Source organism: Phyllostomus discolor, chromosome Y, assembly GCF_004126475.2.
Source record: "Phyllostomus discolor isolate MPI-MPIP mPhyDis1 chromosome Y, mPhyDis1.pri.v3, whole genome shotgun sequence".
Classification (NCBI taxonomy): domain Eukaryota; kingdom Metazoa; phylum Chordata; class Mammalia; order Chiroptera; family Phyllostomidae; genus Phyllostomus; species Phyllostomus discolor.
This window is the reverse complement of record NC_050199.1, coordinates 3617769-3633538: the sequence shown is the minus strand read 5'-3', so window position 1 is coordinate 3633538 and position 15770 is coordinate 3617769. Positions and strand designations below refer to the sequence as shown.

The window sequence follows — 15770 nt, the reverse complement described above, 5'->3', positions numbered from 1 at the left end:
TGAGAAATGCCTTCCACTATTGATGAATTGCCTGCTTTTGGGCTTACTTTTGTAGGTTTTTGTTTCATGTATTTTGGTATGTTCTGTTTTTTAGGTGCAGTTTTGTTTATAATTGTTATTTTTGATGAATGATACTTTGTATTTTTATTTTCATACCAACTTGATGTATAACAGTATAAGTTTCAAGTGTGCATATAACATTCTGTATGTTTAAGGTATACAGTGTTGTGATTTGTACATATTTATTGCTACATGTTTGACACTAGTGATAGCTGACACCTCCATCATGTCATGTAATTAGTATCATTTTTTGTCTTGACAACATTTAAGATCTATCTTGGAGTGTATATTATATATGTAATACCAAGATAGATCCTTTTGTTGTCCTTTATTTGTAGTAACTTTTTGTATTGAAATGTTTTGGTAGATCATTAAGTTACCCATTCTAGAATTTGTGTAATTACTGCTTTTATGATACAGTAGTCAGCCTTATTTGAGTAGGATAAGATTTAGGAGCCCATTGGATGCTTGCAATTCTGTACTAAACCCTTCCATATACTGTTTTGTTTTTTGTTTTTTAATGTATACCAGTGATAAAATTTAACCTAAAACTTTGGCAAGGCAAGAAATTTCAAAATAATAAATATGGAACAGTGATAACAGTATACTCTAAAACTTAAGTGAATGTGATCTGTCTGAAAATTATATTACCCTTTTATTTATTTATTTATTTATTTATTTAAATTTCTTTTTAAAGATTTTATTTATTTATTTTTAGAGAGGGAAGGGAGGTAGAGAGAGAGAGAGAGAAACATCAATGTGCGGTTGCTGGGGATCATGGCCTGCAACCCAGGCATGTACCCTGGCTGGGAATCGAACCTGGAACACTTTGGTTCCCAGCCCGCGCTCAATCCACTGAGCTACGCCAGCCAGGGCCCTTTCTTTTATTTTTGATGATATATATTTCCGATGTGTTGTAATGAAGTGTGGTGAATGACAGGACATTGTGACAATATTACACTACTTAAACACAAGCTTGTTCAAGGGTTGCTTGAACACAAACAGTAAAATACCTCGGCAGTGGATCTTGTAATCAATATGGCTACCAAGTGACCAATGAATAGGGAGTGTACATGAGAGGGAGCCAGAAATCAGAATTATCTTCTGAAGAGTGGGTGCCTTATAGACAGACTCACCCCGGTAGGTAAGTGTTCTGGGAACCCACCTGTATGCACGTACCACCTGGCAATATTATGAGAGATCTCCTTCCACGTCAGTGAATTCTTTTGAAGACTCTTTGAGTGTGGCTGCCATGTCATGGTGGGTGATTAACAAACACAACTGCCCACCCAGTACTGAGTGTTTATCACTTTTTGAACCAGTGAATGACATGACCCCTAGGCTCCACCCTACCTATTTACCTAGTCTGACCCCAGTCCACTTCTTTATTTGTTTCCCTGATGAAAAACATTCTTAAAGGGAAACATTTTGTGAATAGGGAGAAACAAACAAAAAAACAGCAGAAGCACTGAAAGGCATTATAATTGATGAGTTAAAAAACTGAGCAGTTGAAGAAATGTCTTGATAGATGTAATTTGATGGTGACTTAAGTTTAAACATATAAGAATATGTTTTTATTTATAAAAAACAGTTTTTTATAAATAATTTCTGGGGTTTTAGGAATTATCCCTAGGATACTGAGCAGACCCTTGACAAAGTGAGGATTCATGTCCTAGAAGGCTTTGTTGACAGCATAAGCTTTTATCACACCCCTCAGGACAGCATGCAATTTAAAATTAATAAATTGTTTATTTCTGGAATTTTCCAATTAATATTTTGGATTTGTGTTGGCCATAGATAATGAAACTGAGAAATGCAAACCATGGACAAGGAGGGGACTGTTGCATATTCATTGCTTTTCATCTCTCAAAAAAAAAATGGTAGTCTTTAAAAATTTTCACCTGAGCACATGTGTATTGATTTTAGAGAGAGACAGGGAGGGAAAGAAACATTGATATAAGAGAGAAACATTAATTGATTGCCTCTCTTACCTCCTTCCTGCATTCCCTGCCACAGCCCCCCCCCCCTCCCGCACCATCTGACCCTGGTTTGAACTCTCAACCTTTGGTTTACAGCATGTTGCTCCAACTGAGCCACATTGTCAGGACAAGATGTGTTTTTTCACCTAAATTATGGCTCTTGAAAACTATATATAGCTTGGTTTTGTTTTTTCTTTCTGGTTTTATAACCAGAAAACTATTCTTGTTTGATCTAGTTTAACATTACTATTCATATATTGGATTTTCATCTGCCATTTTACTTTTCTTTTTTAAAAAAATATTATTTATTTACTTTTAGAGAGAAAGGAAGGGAGAGAAACATCAGTGTGTGCTTGACTCTCTCATGCCCCCACTGGGAACTGGACCTGCTGCCATCCTTGTGTCCTGACTGGGAATCAAACCAGTGACCCTTTGGATCATAAGCCCACACTCTATCCATTGAGCCACACAAGCTAGGGCTACTTTTATTTTCTTTTACCTCTGTTCTTGTTTCACTGCCTTCTTTTCTATGAAACATTTTTAAAATTTAATTTCTTCCAATTAATTATAATTTGTATTGTTATTTCCTTACTGGTTGCTTCAGGGCTTACCATATGTGTAAAGTTAAGTGATTTTACCTCACTTATACTAATGTAATTACCATGAGATACGGAAATGTAGCTGTAAAACAGTTTTGTGCACTTTTTTAATCTGTCTTATTTTATACACATGTCAATAAATATTTTAACCCCAGCAAATATATTACATTATATACATTGTACTGTTTAATATTAACATGTAACTTGTTGATCTTTTTAATTTAAAAAGGAAAGATTATGTTTTTGGCTTTTCTTTATTTTCTTTTTTTTTTATCATCCCTGCCCAAAGACATACTTATTAACTGTGGAGGGTGGGGGAGGGTGGGGAGGAAGAGAGAGAGAAAGAAAAACATGGATGTGAGAGAGAGACATGGATTTGTTGTCTGCCATATGTACCCCAACTCGCACCACACCCACAACCCAGCCATGTGTCCTGACCACGAACTTGAACCTGTGACTTTTGGTTTATGAGACAATCTTACAAGCAACTGAGTCACACTGGCCACATTACTTTTCATTTTTCTTATGTTAGCTGTTTTAATTGCTGCTTCTGAATTTCTGCACTTATGTATTTGACTTGTTATCTAGAATAATTTCTTTAGCCCAAGGCAGCTTTGCTCCCCTACCTCAATTGTCCTGTCAGTAATAAGACACACTGCAATGAATTTAAGGCCCAAGAATATAATTACATAGAGATTGATTAAAGAGTTGACTTTTAAATCAATTTGGAAAAGAAATACAAAGCACGCTCTATTCTATTCATGGGATGGAAGATTTTTTATTTAAATTTTTTGTGAGCACTGCCTTTTTTGGGAGTGCTATCATAATATCTGGGAACAAATGAGGCACTAATCTATTGAAGTTCTTTTGTGATTGTTGATGCTTTCAAGATTTTCTGTCTTTGATTTCCTTCCTTCCTTGCTTCCTTCCTTCCTATCTTTCTTCCTCCCCTTTTCCCTTTGTCTCTCTCTCTCTCTCCCCCTTCCCTCCTTCTCTTCTTCCCCTTCACCCCTCTGTTCCTGCCTGCCAGTCACCCGACCTTCCTTCCTCCCTCCCTCCCTCCCTTTCTCCCTTCCTTACTCCCTCCCTCCCTCCTTTCCTTCCTCCCTCCCTCCTTTCCTTCCTCCCTCCCTTCCTCCCTTCCTTCCTGTTTACTCAATGTGCCTATGAATCTTTTTATTCCAGTTGGAGTTAGTTTAGGTTGTTCATGTGCAAATGAAAGGTTTTTTTCTGAAATTTTCTTCCATTTTATTGGTGCTTGAAATGTTTTTCTTTACTGTCCTTTCTTCTGGCATTCCCATATAGATGTGTTGATACAGTCAGTGGTGTGCCATCTTCCTCTTATTTTCCCCTCCCCTCCCTTCCCCTCCTCTCTCTTTTTCTTTTTGTTGGTGGCACATAATCTGTCATATAAATTTATTTACTCATTCATTCTGCCCACTTCAGATATACACTGAGACCTCTAACTTCATTTTAGTCATTTTTAACTCCAGAATATCCCTTTGACTTCTTAAAATAATTTTTTTTGCATTTATATTTTTATTTGGAAAGACCTTACCACCATAATTTATGTATTTGAAATGCTTTAGTTATTGAACATACATATAAATGGTTAACTTAGGTGTGCTAAACCAGTGATTTGGTTATTCTCACAAGAAGCATCTATTGGCTTTTTTCCCATTATGTGTCTGACTATCCTGTGTCTCTGTATATCTTGTCATACTAATTTGGAAATGTGATTTATGCAGTATATTAATGCACTGTATTCTGAAGTCTGGTGTGATTGCATTTCCCCCTCTGGCCTTGTATTTTTACTCTTTATTTTATTAATGATGACATGCAATATTTTTATGAAACATATTTCCCTCTTTCAGAAGGAAGCTTCTTGATAATCTTGTTTGGGAGGTGTAGTTTCAAGCATATATGCAGCATGTCCACGAATGACAATGGGCTATCTTTAATTTTATATTTTTTCTTGTTATATGGCTAGCTATAAAGCTCCTCTAATTGTAGTCTGTGGTGTTCAGTTTTCGTATAGATCCTCAGGACATACATTTTCTACAGATATTCTAATTAAATTATGACTCCTTAGCAGGAAGAGTTTTAGAAGTTATTGTTTGAGATTTATATTGAGTTCCTATATATTGCTTTTGCTAGTTGCCTCTTTTTATAGTCTTTTATATGTAAACTCTGGTGTGTTGGTTCCCATTTTGCTCTCAACCCTAATATATAGGTTATTGCTCATGTGCTTTGAAGCCATTCTTTGATACTGCTAGGGGGTTCTATAATTCACCTCAATTCAGTTCTACTTGGAGTTGGTGTCAGATTCTAAAGGTTAAGTGCTCAATTCCACAAGATTACCTTTTCCCCTCCCAACATCCAAGTGCAGGGCCTCACCTGTGCTTCTGGCTGACTGATTATGGATATGAGATTCCCACAATGCCTTTGTTAAGAGCTGTGACTCTTACATCTCAGATAAAACTGTTACTCCCTAGGTCACCAGTTTTGTTAAAAAGAAGATAATTCAGAAACAGCCCGATGCAAGAATGGAAATATGTAGGGCAAATTAGAGAGAAGGGGCGTGCAGCTAAAATGTTTTCCATACTTGACAGTCTCCCTGTATTTTCACATGTGTAGCAATGGTGAATCTCTTCAGACCCACCTTTTGGGTTTTTATGGGATCTTTTTTACACACAAATGATTGATTATCCTTAGTCATTACTTGGTCAATGTCCAGTCCCTCACTCCTCAAGAGTTCAGAAGCAGGGTGTGACTGAAAGTTCAATCCTATCACATGGTTGTTTCTCCCAGTGATCAACCCCCATCCTTATGTGACATAGGGGCATTGCAAAATTCTCCTCATTATTATAACAAAAGACACATTATTGTTCTGACCACTTAGAAAATGTCAAGGATTTCAGGATCTTTATATGAGAAATGAGGGCCAACACCTTCGTATTTCTTCTTATAAAACAATATCACAAGGTTTTTATTACTTCTCTAATGTATCTTAACAGTCACTTCCATGTTACTTTTTACCAAAATGTTCACTGCTTTTTAGAGTGCCCTTAGGCTTAAATTTCAACACATTTTTCTGTAAAGAGGTCAGTGAACCACTTTTCCCCTGGCAAAATCTCTGAACCACAGCTCTGTTGTTGAAAGCTAAAACAGTGACAATGTCATGACTCATAATCCCCTTTTCAGTAGTAGCTTGCTTGCTAGAGTGACTTGCAGTAAGCTTTATGTCTCTTCAGCCTGCCTCTTCTATGTGATTGTCATCTAAGTGCACTGTCCACAACTTAGAGCCTCTCCCCTGTGAATGACAACAACTAGGTCACTACTGCTCCCTGGAAAGTATCATAGCACTTTGGGATCTGAGACAAAAGATCCCTATATTTTTTAAATTAAATTGAAAAAAAATTACAGTTCATATACACTATTGTTAGTTTGAAAAGTACAGCATAGTGGTCAGAATGTATGGAACTTACAAAGTGATTGTCATAAGGTTAGTACCAATTTGACATTATGTGTACTTATTACAATGTTATTGACTATATTCCCTGCACTGTATTTTACATCCCCATGACATTCTGTAAGTTACAATTTATGATTCTTAATGTCTTCTGCCTTTTCACATATCTCTCCATATCCTTTGTATTAGGTGGTAACCATCAGTTTGTTCTGTGTTTATAAGTTTCTTTCTATCTTGCTCATTTATTTTGTGTTTTAGATCCCCTGTATACATGAAATCATATTTTTGTCTTTCCCTGTGTGACATATTTAATTTAGCTTTTCACTAGCTCCATTCACGTTGTCACAGATGGCAAGGTTTCATTCCTTTTTATGGCCCAGTAATACCCCATTTATCTGTTAATGTCGGACACTTACATTGCCTCCATTTCTTGGCTACTGTAAAGAATGCTTCAGTCTAAGTAGGGGTTCACATATCTTTTTGATGTAGTGTTTGGATTTGTTGAAATAAATATCCAGCTAGTTCTAATTTTAATTTTTAGGTTTTCACAGTGGCTGTACCGGTCTACATTCCCACCAACAGTGCACTATGGGTTTTTTTTGTCAACCTCCTCACCAGCACTTGTTATTTTATGATTTATGATGGCCATGCTGAACAGGTGTGAAGTGCTATTTCATTGTGGTTTTCATTTGCATTTACCTGAAGATTAGTGATGTTGAGCATCTTTTCATATGTCTGTTGGCCATCTGTTTGTCTTCTTTGGAGAAATGTATTCAGATTTTCTGCCTTATTTTCTATTACTAAAAATAAAATATTTTTTCATTTTCAATTATAGTGACATACAATATTGTATTAGTCTCAGGTTTACAACCCAATGAGTAAACATTTATGTAACTTGCAATGATATTTCCCCCTGTAAGTGTATTACCCACCTGATACCATACACAGGCATTACAATTTTATCGGCTGTACTTTGTATGCTGCACTTTGGTCCCTGTGATTGTTTTGTAATTATAGGTTTGTGGTTCTTAATCCCTTCACTTTTTTCATTATGCCTTAACTCCACTTTTATATGAATGTTCTCTGTATCTATGAATCTCTTTCTGTTAATTTGTTGGGGGGTTTTTATACTCCACATATAAGTGAAATCATCTGGTATTTGCTTTCCCTATGTTACCTATTTCACTCAGCATAATACCTATAAGTCCATCTATGTTTTCACAAATGGTAAGATTACATGGTTGAGTCCACATTTCATTGTTTATATAACGATAATTCTTTGTCTAGTCATCTACTGATGGACAGTAGACTTCTTCCATATCCTGGCTATTGTAAAGAATGCTTAAATGAACACAAGTATGCCTGTCTTTTCAATGACTGTTTTGCCTTTCTGTAAATAAATACAAAGAAGAATTGCTGAGTCCCTTTTTCTCATTTGTTATAATCTTTGTTTTAAAGTCTGTTTTGTCTTACATAAGCATTTCTGCCCCAGCTGGTATTTTTTCATTTCTATTTATATGAAATATGTTTTTCCATCCCATTAGCTTTAGTCCATGTGTTTCAGTCTAAAGTGAGTCTCTTATAGATAGCATTTGTAAGCATCTTGCTTTGTTACCCATTTGGCCACTGTATGTTTTTGATTGCAACATTTAATCCATTTCCAAAACAATTGTTGAGAGGTATATAGTTGTTGGTATTTTATTGTACATATTTTTTGGTCATCTTCATAGACAAAATCCTGTGCATTTATTGTAACACTGGTTTGGTGGTGATAAATTCTGTTGGATATGTCTTGACTGGGAGGTTCTTAATCTCTGTTTCAATGTTAAATGATAGCCCTGCTGGTTAGAGTAGTTGGTTATAAGTCCCTGCTTTTCATCACTTTGGATATGTCTTCCCAGTCCCTTCTGGCCTGCAAAGTGAGAAATCAGCTGACTGTTATGGGAGATGACTTGTAGGTAATTAACTGCTTTTTTGTTGCAGCTTTTACAGTTCTGTCTTTGACTTTAACATCAATTTCTTTTTCTTGTGTCTTGGTGTGGTCCTCTTTGGGTTCATCTTGATTGGGATTCTTTGTTTCCTGGTTTTCTGCATCTGTTTTCTTCATCAGGGTAAAGAAGATTTCCATTATTATTTGTTCAAATAGGTTTGCAATTCTTTACTTTCTCTTTCTCTTCTCATTTTTTATTGTGAGTTTGGGAGATAAGGTGAGAGTGAGGAAGAATATGTTTATTGATGCATTTGTTCCTTGATTCTTGTATGAGCTCTGACCTGGAACCCTGGCATATCAGGATGATGCTCCAACTGCTGAGCAACCCAGCAGGGGCTAATATCATTCATATCAGTTATTCTGTATTTCTGACTGCTTTTTTATGCCTCTGTCTTTTTGTGTGTATTTTCACCAAGATCATCATCTAAGTTACTGAGCTGCCACCAGTATTTTGAACTGTATGTGGTAGATTGTTATTTAGTCTTTCTGGAGTTTTGTTGTATTTTATTTGGGAGTTATTTACTTTTTATCCTGACGACCTCCCTGTGTTTGATTCTGTGCATTAGATAGAGATGCTACATCTCCCAGTCATGGTATAGTGATCTAATATAGTAGCTGTCTTGTAGAGTCCAGTGGTGCAATCTCTCTGTTCACCCAAGTTGGACATTTCAGGCGCACTACCCAATGTGGGCAGTGTACACTCTCTTGTTGTAGGTGAGCATTAATCACTGTTATCATCTCAGTGGGAGGGCTTTATTCCCAGGCTGATAGGTGATGTTGACTGGTTTTAACTATAGCAAATGATCCACTGTTCAAAAGCAGACCCCATAAAGTAGGTCTCTATTGTCCTATGATTGTGCCCCTTGACTGTGTCCTTTGAGGTGGTTGTTCATGGTGTATCAATGTGGTCAGAACCTGTCTACTGGGTGTGCTAACTGTGGGAACTCCTGGCAGGTGCAGGTCAAGGTAAGCTGCTGCCTGTGTCCTGCCCAGTGCCACCTCGAATGAGGTTACATAGTGATCTGCAGATGGCTGCTACTTGTAATAGGTTTAGAGACACCTAGGTGACATGCTGAAGGCACATGCTGCTTGTCTGGATTTCTGACCCTATGAAAGACTTAAGATAGTCTCAGCAATAAACTGAAACAACACATTTGTGAGACCTTGTGTTGGTTCCTGGAAGTTGTGTGGTTCTAGGTCTTAGAGAATCGCCAGAGAAAGATGAACAGTGTGAGCCAAGTTGATAGGAGTCTCAGAGAGGGTATCCTTCTGTCACCTCTGTGGGACGTGACTCAGCAAAGAAAAAATGGTCTCTACCAACCTTTCTCTCTGGGAGGAACTTGCCCCCAACTTTTCCCTGATACCAGACTGATCAGGTCTTCCTCCTAAGCCCTTTTACTTTTTCAGGTGCTGCTTGAGTATTAAAGCTCAGAGCAAGGGAGTCTAAGTAAGTCCATGTACAGGCCCGTTAAGAGAAATACCGGGACTTCACTATCCACTATCTCCCTCACCATCAGTTCTTGTTGGCTTTTACAGGTAGCAATTACAGGGACTTCTTTTCCTGTCATGGCAACCCTGGACTGAGAGGCCTAATGTGGGTCTGTCACCCCTTTCTCCTCAGGGGGAATCTCTACAGCCAAGATGTCCCTCCCAATTTTATCAACACTTTGTGGGTGTAGGATTAGCCTGTTCTGCATCTGCTCCACTCCTGCCAGTCTTAGTGTGGTTTCTCTTTATAGGGTAAGTTGTAGGATTTATGTTCAGCTAGATTTCAGGCAGTCCCCAATTGTTGTTGTTTTATAGTCTTCTTGTAACTTTGAGGTGGTTGTGTGATGAGTTGAGTACCATATTCACCTATTCTCTCATCTTAATAAGACTTGCCATTTTTCAAAAGTTTTCCCCACTTTTAAATTGTATGGATTCTTTACAAATTTTGGATATTAACTTGTTGGCATTGTATCATTGTTGAAGTCTTGCTTTGACCCATATGGTAGGTTGTCTTTTTGTTTTGTTGAAGGTTGCTTTTGCATGGTAAAAACTGTTAGCCATGCCTGGTGTTAAGTTAGTGCTATCCTCATCTACATGCCATGGTTATGGGTTGTATGCCTGATCAGGGCACATACAATAATCAACCAACAAATGCATCAGTAAGTGACAACAAATCAGTATCTCTCTCTTTCTCCCTCTGTATCTCCCTTCCTATCTCTAAAATCAATTAAAACAAAATAACTCTTTATTTGGAAGACACATGAACAATAATGGAGGTCGGGAGAGGGAGACAGGAGGGAGGTGAGGAGGGCCGGGAGGTTGGCCGGGGGTTAGCGGGAAGGTGGAAAACTACTTGAATAATTAAAAAATAAGTGGGGGAGAGGAAAAGAACTCTTTAGTGTGATATAGTTGCATTTGTTTATTTTCCTTGACACCTCAAGGAGACATATCAGTGAAAGTACAGCTTATAATTATGTCGAAGAATTTACTGCTTACAAGTTTTCTACTAGTTTCATGGTTTTGATTTTACATTTAGGTCTTTATTCCATTTTTAGTTTATTCTTGTATTGGTGGGAGAAGGTGGTCTAGTTTTATTTCTCTTTTCTGTATCTGGTTTTTCTATGTACAGTTGGATGAAGAAATGGCTTTGCTCCATTTCATGCTCTTGGCTCCTTTCTCAATTGTTAATTGACCATATAGGTGTGTGTTGATTTCTTGACTCTCTCTTCTGTTCCATTGATCTACATGCCATGTTATTATTCCAGTACCAGGCTGCTTTGATTACCATTTATTTTGATATTCATAATTTTGATTACTCCAGATTTTCTCTTTTTTCTAGATTGTTGAGGCTAGTCAACAATCTAGAAAAGGTCTTCTGTGGTTTTTTACATATTTTAGGGTATTTTGTTATATTTCTGTGAGAAATGTCATTGGTATTTTGATAGGTATTACATTATTTCTGTATACTTCTTTCAGTGTTACGGACATTTTAACTCTTAATTCTTATAATCCATGAACATAGTATATGCTTCCACTTATATGTGTATTCTTTAATTTCTTTCTTCAATATCTTACAATTTTCTGAGTGCCAGTCTTTACTGGGGAGAATCTATTTTTAGGTATTTTTTACCCATGTGAATGTGGTGATTTCCTTAATTTCTCTTTCTGAAAATTTGTGGTTGGTGTATAACAGCAAATGATTTCTGACTGTCAATTTTGTATTCTGGTACTTGACTGAATTCATTTATGAGATCTAGTAGTGTTTTTGTGGAGTGTTTACAGTTGCCTATGTATAATATATTGTTATCTGAGATCAACAATTTTACTTCCTTCTTTGTAGCTTAGATGCCTTTTATTTCTTCTTGTCTGAATGCTGTGGCTGAATTTTCCAGTACTAGCTTGAATAACAGTGATAAATGTAGAAATCCTAGTTTTGTTTTTGATGGTATAAGAAATTTTGGTATAAGCTTTTCCCCACTGAATTTGATATTACCTATTGGTTTGTCACATGCAGCCTTTATAAATGTTGATATGTATTCCATTTCCACACTGCAAATTTTTGTCATAAATGGATGTCAGATTTTTGTAATAAGCTTTTTTGCATTTTTTGAAATGAGCGTAGTATTTTTATCCTTTATTTTGTTTAGGTGGCATATCATGTTCATTGATTTGTGGGTATCGTACCAACCTTCCATCCCAGGAATAAAACTGTTGTGGTTATGGTGTATGGTTTTGTTTTGTTTTTTTAATCTTTACCTCAGGATATATTTAGTGGATTTTTTTAGAGAGACAGAGAGAAATATTGATGTGAGAGAGAAACATTGATCTAAGAAACATTCATTGGTTGCCTCCTTACCAGAAAGTGAACCTGTCACCTGTGTATGTGCTCTGATCAGGAAGTGAGCCTGCAGCCTTTTGGTGCATGGGATGATGGTCCAGTCAAATAATCCACCAAGTTGTGGTCTGTTCTATATTTTAAAAATTGATTTTAGATAGAAAGATAGGTCATTCATTTGCTTACCATATCCGTCGAAACTGGGGATTGAACCAATAAACTAGGTATGTTCCCTGACCCTGTATTGAATTTGCAGCCTTTTTTTTCTATGGGATAACACTACATCTAAGCCATTCAGTCAGGGCTGCATGGTTTTGTGTAATGAAATATTTTGTTGAAGATTTTTGTATCTGTTTTCATCAGGAATGTTGTCATAATTTCTTATTTGTTAATTTTGTCTGATTTTGGTATAAGGGTGCTGCAGGTCCTATAAAATGGATTTTAGGGACTTCTCTCCCTTTGACTTTTCTTCCATGTTTGATTCATTTGTGAAGCTATGTGATGCAGCTTGGAGGATTTTGAATAATGATTTGATTTGTTAGTATTTCTCATTTTGTCCAAGTTTCCTTTTTTAACTTTTTCTTATTTTTCCTGATTCAGTTTTAGGTTTTTGTGCCTAGGAATTTATCTGTTTTTCTCTGGTTTCTTGTTGGTTAGGAAATAATTATTTATAATATTCTCTTATAATCCTTTTCATTTCTGTGTTGTTGGTGTCACTTCTCTTTCATATCTTACTTTGTTTACTTGGCCCCTCATTGTTCTTCATGAGTGTGGCTGAAAGGTTATCAGTTTTGTCTATCTTTTCAAATACCCATTTTTTTTGTTTTACTAATCTTTTTTATTGTTTTATAGAGTCTATTTTATATTTTTCTCCTCTGATTTTTATTACTTCCTTTTACTCTGTGCTTTATATGTTTTTTTGTTTCTTTGTTTCCTAGTTTTGATAGACTCCTTGTGTTTTTCACAGTTGATCATATATCTGCCATATTTTTATGTCTTCACAGGCTGGATTTAAGCAGTAGGTATCCTGTGGGGCCTAGTGGTGTAATCTCTCTGGTCATGTGAGCTGAGAACATTAGAGGTGCCCCTTTTGTGTGGTACATGCCCTCATATTGTAATTGAGCTTGGATTGCTGTTGTCTGTGAGTGAGTAGAATTAACCATCACTGTGAGTGGTCATAGGTAAAGTAGACAAATTGTGTGGGGGCTGATTCCAAAGACCATGATTTGCTTTAGGGGGCCTGTAGTGCTATATGAGTCCAACCTTTTGGTGTGTGTTATGTAGCTTAGGTAATGCTCTGGTGTGGACTGAAGCTGTGTGTTAGTTGTTTTGGTTCCAGATCCTTTGAGGAGTTGACTCAGTGCATGCCAATGTCTGCTGTTTCCTGTTCCTAGCCTGGGTTTACCTGTAGGGACTAGAAAGTTATTTGTGGTTGTTAGCTTTTTCTTCAGGGAATTGAAGTGCCTGTGAGAAGTTAAGTTATGATCTGAAGGCTGCAGCCATGATTTCTGGACTAGGGCCACTTAAATTTCAGGGATCCTCATACTGTTCTCTCTCATGAGATGACAGACTGGTCTGTTACATTGATGATATGTTCACTGGACATGCAGTGTGAGAATAGCACCTACTCTAGACTTATGGTAAGACTTTTGCACAGCAGGGGATAATGAAAAAAGGCCTTTCTGCTTAGTGAAATTTTGGGGAACCAGAATCATAGGGTTTGTCCAGACACCACTTTAAGGTTTAGGATAAATCTTTGTATATGACCTGTCTTACAAAGAGGAAAAAGAGGAAAATAGTTCTTATTTGGGAATGTTAGGCCCATTGTTTAAGTAATCCAAAAAACTCAGTGTCACCCAAATTCAGCAAGAAGGCTCTGTAACACTTTCAGGGTTTTTGTGCAAAGTGCTTTATCATGCTTTACTGTATATATTCCTGCAATCAGAGCAGTTACTGAAGTTTTCTTGTGGACAGATGTTACTTGGGATTTTTAAAAAATACTTTGTTTTTAGATAGATGGAGGAAGAGAGGGAAAGAACCATCACTGTGTGGCTGCCTTTCATGCACCCTCCACCAGGAACTCAGCCTGCAATGAAGGCATGTGTCCTGTCTAGAAAGAGAACCAGAGACCCTTTTGTTTGCAGACCATAGCTCAACCAGTGAACCACACAAGCTAGGACACTATTTGGAATTTTTTTTGGCAGCCCTTGTAGATGAATGGCAGTACAGACACTTAGGATTTTGGAGTGGGTCACGCTGTTACTCAAAGACAGCTACCCTGATTTTGAGAAGTAGCTCTAGGACTATTATTGTTAGAGAATTTGAATATGTGAGAGTGGGCTTCCATATTTTCTTGTGACCTACACTGCGCAACATGAGTGGATTGTTATATGACTGACCAAGAAACTGGCATACACAACAAAACTTATCTTTAAATGGAAGAGGTATATATGTGATTAGGCTGATGCAGACCATTGAAGACACACGTGACTTACATGAATACGTGACTCCTGTGCGTATCCATGGTCTGCCTATACTCTCCCAGCTTGCACCTCACTGATAACAGGAAATTTGTATGATATGCAGGCAAAGCCCAAATGTTGACAGGTACAGTACTACTGCCCCTTTCTGACATTGTCCTGAAGGAGAATGATGAAGGTAAGTCCATCAACTGGGAAGTGCAACTGGTTTTACTTAAATGGTCAGAATATGGGTATTTAATGATTTTTGTACTGTGGCTAGTGATAAGGCTTGACTTGAAGGATTTGAAAAGAGCATTATAGAAAAATTGGTGACAGTGAACACCAGGATAGAGGTATGTGGATAGATGTCTTTTGTTGGACAAAAAAAAAATTGTAGTCCATGTGAATGCTTACTAAATAGTGAGCATACCATAGGAGGATTTCAGCAATCAACTGAATAGTTTGATAATGTATGTTGATACCAGACTCTTTCCGTAGCCCAGAAATCTCAAAACAAAAGTGGGCAATGGTGATGGAATTAGGAAGTCTGGAATCTTTAGCTTTGTTGTTCTTTCTTTGCAATACTGTAGCTATTCAAAGTCTTTTGAGATTTCATACAAATTTTAGGATTTTTTTTATCTATTCCCATGAAAATGTTGGAGTTTTGATAGGGATTGCAATGAATATGCAGTTTGGTTTGGGTTGTGTGGACAATTTTAACAATATTAATTGTCTTGTTATATGAAAAGGTGTCTTTCCCTTTATTATTCATGTGTTCTTTAGTTTCTAGTATTTTTAAATATTATTTTTAAAGATTTTATATTTTATATTTTTAGAAAGAGGGGAAGGGAGAGAGAGAAATGTTGGTATGAGAGAGGCATATTGATTGGTTCCCTTTCCAAGTGTCCCATCTGGGGAACACATCCTCAACCCAGGCATGTGGCCTAACTGGGGATTAAACTGGTGACCTTCCTCTTTGTGGGACAGCTCCAAACCCACTGAACAGCACCAGCTAGGGCAATATCTTCTTCAGTTTCTTTCATCCAGATCTTACATATTGATTTTTCTACTCCTTGATTAAATTCATTCCTAAGTTTTTTTATTTTTTTGATCCAATTTTGAGTGAATTGCTTTATTTTCAGATGCTTGTTAAGCTGTTTAACAAAACCAAAATTTATGGTTGATTTCGTCTGCTGCAACTATACTGAATTTGTAGATGGTTTCTATCTTTTTTTGTCTTGCTAGAGTCTTTAGGGTTTTCTCTTTCTAAAATGTCATTTGTAAACAGACAAATTTATCTGTTCAGATTTGGATGCCTTTTAATAATTTTCTTTATATGATTGTTTATTATTTCTTCTTTGTAGAGGAAAAGTTTTCAGTCTTTC

General features: G+C 36.8%; 1 protein-coding gene across 14 annotated transcripts in view; it reads left to right on the top strand.

The window, feature by feature from the left end:
* LOC114489888 (lysine-specific demethylase 6A-like) overlaps window positions 1-15770 on the top strand; it is a 245469-nt gene that overhangs the window by 46179 nt on the left and 183520 nt on the right. Inside the window, exons 1-2 of one of the 14 annotated variants that reach the window (XM_036017242.1) lie at window positions 9022-9026; window positions 10666-10668. The exons of the other annotated variants lie outside the window; for them this stretch is intronic. The gene's annotated coding sequence lies outside the window, so the exon portion shown is untranslated. Of the gene's footprint in view, window positions 1-9021; window positions 9027-10665; window positions 10669-15770 lie in introns of those variants that run through there. 14 annotated transcript variants of the gene reach the window in all.